Source organism: Camelus ferus, chromosome 8 (assembly GCF_009834535.1).
Source record: "Camelus ferus isolate YT-003-E chromosome 8, BCGSAC_Cfer_1.0, whole genome shotgun sequence".
Taxonomy (NCBI): Eukaryota; Metazoa; Chordata; class Mammalia; order Artiodactyla; family Camelidae; genus Camelus; species Camelus ferus.
Genome location: NC_045703.1, coordinates 23,311,432 through 23,317,042, shown reverse-complemented (window position 1 = coordinate 23,317,042; position 5,611 = coordinate 23,311,432). Strand labels below are relative to the sequence as shown.

The 5,611-nt window shown below is 42.0% G+C and overlaps 1 pseudogene; it reads right to left on the bottom strand.

The window, feature by feature from the left end:
* Nucleotides 1-215: 215 nt before the first annotated feature.
* On the bottom strand, nt 216-5,611 carry LOC102505692 (annotated as a pseudogene).

Below are 5,611 nucleotides of genomic sequence, written 5' to 3'. Positions count from 1 at the left end.
AGAATGCCAGCTGTGCCTAGACTTCCGCCAGCTCCTTCCGCAGCACCAGCTCTGCTCCCGCCTGGCGGCCTGCTCCTCCCCAGGGTCTGCGCTCTCAGGGTGCAGCCTGGAACGTGCAGGGCTGAGGAGACCACAGCTCCTAGCAAGCGACGAGGGAGCGGGGAGAGGCCAGGCCTTGGAGAGGGTGTTCTGGCTCGGGAGTTCAGTGGCAGCCGCTACCACTGGGCCCGCCGCAGGGGAGTGTGGCTCTTCCCAAGCTTGGTTCTCCAACTCAGGATCTCCTAGGGTGCAGTCCTCCTTCCCACAGCAGCCGGAATGGGGAAGGGTCGCGGATTTCAAGTTGCGGCGCTTCTCTGAAGAACTGGTAGGCCCCACGACTGTGCCTAAATGCCGTTAACATCACTTTCTCCTTCTGGGTGCTGTTGGCCCTGAGCTGCAGGATTGCACGAGGGACTTCCCCAGGCCTTCCGGCTGCACCTGGCTCTCCATCCGCACTTGGAAGCGATGCAGGACTTCGTTTCCGCGCTCCCACCAAACCGGAAGTGAGAAAAGGCGCCAAGGATCCAATGTTTTCCAAATCGATGAGGTACCAGGCTGGGTCATCCTTCTTTTCCTTGCGTTTCTCTCGGTCGTTCTAGCCCCACTCGTTTTGCTCAGACATGATTTACCTGTCGGTCTTGGTCAGGTAGAGGCCCAACCCACGGCGACTGGCTCCAGGCCGGACCCTCGCTTACATTCAGTGGAGACGGTTAACCCGTTACCATCATATTTCTTGAACACTGGGAAAGCCTGTAAAGTGTCTCCCAGTCTGATCTATTAAAGCGCTTCTGTCTTTTAATTCCCTCTAATGCAACAAGCATCCAAATGGCAGAAAAGATAACTTAGAAATAACACCATCTGAAGATTTTACTCTGAAAATGTTAAAATGAACCTCCCCCAGCATATTTGTTTTCAAATGATATGTTTGCAATTTGTTTGCAATAATTGTTGTCAATTTTTGCTTCCTCATAGGCAGATGAGAAAAATAATTTAGTATAAGTTTTGGTATGAAGGTGGATTTCAGCCTGGCAATTTATGGAGAAATCTATCCAAATGTCCTAAAGTTTAAACAGGAATGGTCATTGAATATGCAATAATAAAAAGCATCATATTATGTGATATGATTCAGAAAAAATAAGTCCCATAGTAATTGTGGCTGTAGTAGCATTAAAACAATGATTTTTTATCAGTGACATAAATGAATGGTTTATTTTGGACATGCTACAACTTGGTTCTATGATTCTCCCTTGGGTCAATTTTGGAATCTCTAGTACAAAAACTACAGATATCTGGGGGCTTTGAGCCATGATTAACCCAAATAACTGTCTAATTTCTGTTGAGATGGATTGAAATTTGAATGCTTCTTTTGTGGCTATTGTATGCCACCTGCTTAGTGTAAAAAAAAAAACACAAAGAAAAACTCTTGTTCTGCTTGAAAGCTTTCATTGTTTCACTAGATTTCAAATAACTTTGCAAGTAAAAGATGCTGGACTTTTTGCTTGTATTTTAGCCATCAGTGTGTTTTAGCCACTTGGAATACATTGTAGAGATAGGACAGCTGAATATTAGTAAAACCCAGCTGGTGAAAACTATTACACTCCCATTCTTCCATTTATGAGACAGTCTCTTAAATCTCTGAATTGGTTTCCGAACTGCAATCCCATAATCCCACTATGTTTAGGGAAAATGAAAGATCTAGCAATTTAACTGATTTAAACAAGGGATAATTGGAGTTGAAGACGAGGGGTGAGGAAGAATGGTAGGATATTATTTGAAATCTCATGGTGTGTCCATTAGCTTTTACAGAATAACAAACCACCCCAAAACTTAGTGGTCTGAGACAACAGCCGTTTATTTAGTTCACGCTTCTTTGCATTGGCAGTTGGAATGTGTCTGCAGTTGGAACGCATGAAGTGATTCTTCTGATTTAGGCTGACTCTCATTTATCTGCAGTCAGCTCTTGGTCTGCTCTGCTTCCGGGGATGGAATCGCTCTTGGCTTGGGTGGCAGGGCTGACTGAAACAGTCCTTTCATCATCAATACACTTGTTTGGGCTTCTTCATTTGGGGGGGGGTAGTGGTAAGAGGAGGAGCCCCAGTGCACAAGTGCTTTTCAATCCTTTGCTTGCATCATGTTTGCTAGCTTCCTATTGGTCATACATGTCCCATGGCCAAGCTCAGAGTCAAGTTTGAGGGTGCGCAAACTTCCACGATAAAGAGAGTATGGATACAAGGAGAGGAAATGTGTAGTCATTTTTCCAACCTGCTCCATATGGTTTATTAAGATCAACCATTGAATTAAGTGGGAATTTTTGTTGTATAACTTTGGCACAACTCGAAATCTGTCATTTAAAAAAATATTTTGGAGACCGGTCAAAGACAGGCTTCATGAAAAATAATAGATATATTCAGCTAAAATTTGTTGTTGTTTGTTTGTTTTATGAAGGGGAGGTAATTAGGTTTATTTATTTATTTCTATTTGGAAGAGGTACTGGGGATTGAACCCAGGACCTCATGTGTGCTACGCATGGGCTCGACCACTTGAACTATACCCTCCCTCTGTTCAGCTAGAATTAACACTTTGTCCAAAAACTTTTGGGAATGTTGTTTGGATGATCAGACTTCATGAAATTCAGTCAGAAGGGGTTATGAGATCTCTCTGTTCAGAAATTATAAGTTTGTATTAGAAAGTGCTGAGAAGCTTTGCTTGGATTCTAGAATGGCTGTCTCAGGTAATTCAGTGCAATCCATTCCATCCTTTTGTGTCTGGATTTTTTGCAAAAGTATGTATTTTTAGCCTCTATCCTTTGAGTGTGTATATAATTATACCACGGATGACTTTCAGTGGAGTTGTGGTTGAGAATTATTAATTCACAGAGCTGAAAGAGGCATTTTTCCATAACTGTCAATATTAGAGTGTCACCCCTGTAACTCATTTTTGGAAAGGGGCAGAAACTGCTCTTCAGTGATAGGATGCATCTAAAAAATAAAATACAATCACCCTCCCCACCTCATCTATCCCAGCCCACTCTTCTCAAAACCTTGCTTTAGTGCTCCAGGAAATTCAAGAGATTTGAATTTTAAGAAAGAAGAAAATCTGATTTAGTTCTCATCATCTAAATAATTGCCACCAAAGTACATAAAGTTAAATTGTTTTCCCACTTGACATTTCAAGTAAGAACTTTCTTTTCTACATTAAAACTTCCCTAAGTGATTCTTTGACTACTGCTCAGTGACTCTTTCCACCTCTTTAAAGGAATTTGTTGATTTTTCAACACCCTTTTTAAGTTTCTTTCTTGCTGTCACATACCTGTTGCTCCAGAATTGATTTGTGATGTCAAGCATGAATAAAATGCTAGATACAGCCAGCCTCAGTGATTAGCATTACTTGGAAGATTGATTTGAAGCAGGGAAAGGTTTGAACTCAAGCTACTTTGAAGAAAAAAATTTTTTATTGAATTATGTTTCCACACTCTGTTGAGCTCTTTGGATGTTTAAAAACAGTATAAGTCAGTGATACCTGACTGGAAGAAACTGACACTCCACTTCAAGACCTGCTTATGAAAAAAAAAAAAAAAAAAGCAAAACCAAACTAGGAAGAGAAGCTACACTGCATAGCTAGAGTGGGTGGAATGGGCCTTGAAATTCAGAAAAGAGCAACTCCATAAAAATGACTAGAAGCAGAAGTCTTTCTTCAAGGAGGTGGGACTTGAGGTGATATTTACAGGAAGTGGGAATTCTCAAGTGAAAGTGACTAGGAAATTGAGAGCCTCGGTCATAGCTGTTGGAGTCCGAAGCATGAGAAGCATCTCTATTTTCCAGATTCTGCCTTTAGAATTCATTCCAAGGTTCTGAGGCACTGAGGACAAAAGGAGCAAGTGAGCCTTGCAAGCAAGGGGCAAATGACCAGGGGCCAGAAGACAAGTAGCCTTACCGAAGTAGGGGGTTATGCTGGGAGTAATGGGAGCCAGCGCTGGGTATGTAAACAGAGCTGGATTAGGGAGGGCCTTGATTATCCAAATGAGGATCTTGAGTGTGAGTTCTATACATTAGGGACTAAGAAATGTTTGAGAAGATTTGTCTATTTTAAGATTAGAGCACTGAACCTATAGTTAGTTGACTGGAGTTGGTCAATGAATGCCTGAAGGGGGAGCCCACCAAGAGTATTTTATGACCAGGTAAGGGTAATTGGAAACCAGCTCGTTATTTATATGCCAATGGCAGCAAGTAAAGCAAGTAAAATTTATTCTCTATTGGTTCCCCAGTCCTGCATACTTGTTAATACTTGCAATTGCCTCAGTAATTCTTTTTCGCACTTAAGGTACAAGTGGATGCTTCAGATTGCCCAGTTCAAACAACATCAGTTTTACGTTAGTGGTGTCTAGGTCAACAGCATTTGCTTAGGTTGAATCGTTATCTTAGAACTCGAAAGAGCTAGAGAACGGATATTCTGCATTTTGATCTCAAGCTGTTTTAACGTTAATCAGGGTGCTGTTACTGCAGAAACGATCATGTTACAGACTCAGTCGTGTCTCCCTCTCCCCTAAATTCATATGTTGAAGCCCTAATCCCAATATGACTATATTTTGGAGGGAACTTTAGGGAGATAATTGAAGTTAAATGAGGTCACAAGGGTAGGACCTTGATCTGATAGGACTGATGTCTTTACAAGAAGAGAAAGAGACACATACGAACTCTCTCTGTGTGAGCACAGAGGAAAGCCATAGAGGACACAGTGAGAAGGTGGCCATCTGCAAGTCAGAGAGAGAGAGATCGCACCAGAAGCTGAGTTTTCCAACCGCTGGTCTTGGACTTCCAGCCTCCAGAACTGTGAGGAAATAAATTTCTGTTATTTAAGCCACCCAGCCAGTGGTTCTTTGTTATGGCAGCCAGAGCAGACTCATGCAGGTGGTAACCCTCAAAATGAAGGACGTTAGGGCACGTGTGCTGGGGCTCACAGCTGCTTTATTTGCCTTGTTGTCCATAACCAGGTTCTAGGCGCGGGAAGTATCTAGGGTGCAGATTTCTATTAGAATTACTTTAAAGGATGTGAGGTCCCAGATCTTGACTTTGTACATCATCATGTACATTCAGCTCTCAAGTGTTAAGGGATAATTTCTTGACAAAACCTTAGCAAGGGCTATTGTAAATCTTGGTCATGGGTGAGAAATTCATGAGAAAATTTCCCTGAGGAAATCTGCACTTTTGTGCAGATGAGAGAGAGTAGTTATGTTTTCTAAAACAATATTGATTCATGGGCTCTAATTTAGGTTGGTGAGTGACTGCCCTCTTGACAATACAGGGATGGACACATCTATTTGTGAGCGAGTAGATTGTCATTTGGCTGGTGGGCATGATTTGATACTATGCCAGCCAGCTCTTTTTCCTGAACAGACTTGCGTTGCAGTTTATATAATAGCTGGTTTCCAGGCAGAATCAATATGATTTTGAAAGGTAATTCTTACCTGTGTTTCCCAGATCTCTTTCAGGTTTTCCATTCCATTAAAACTCAATTTGTGCAATTCTATGGTGAGAGTTGGTCTGCCAGAAACTATTTGTGCTCCAAGATGCAT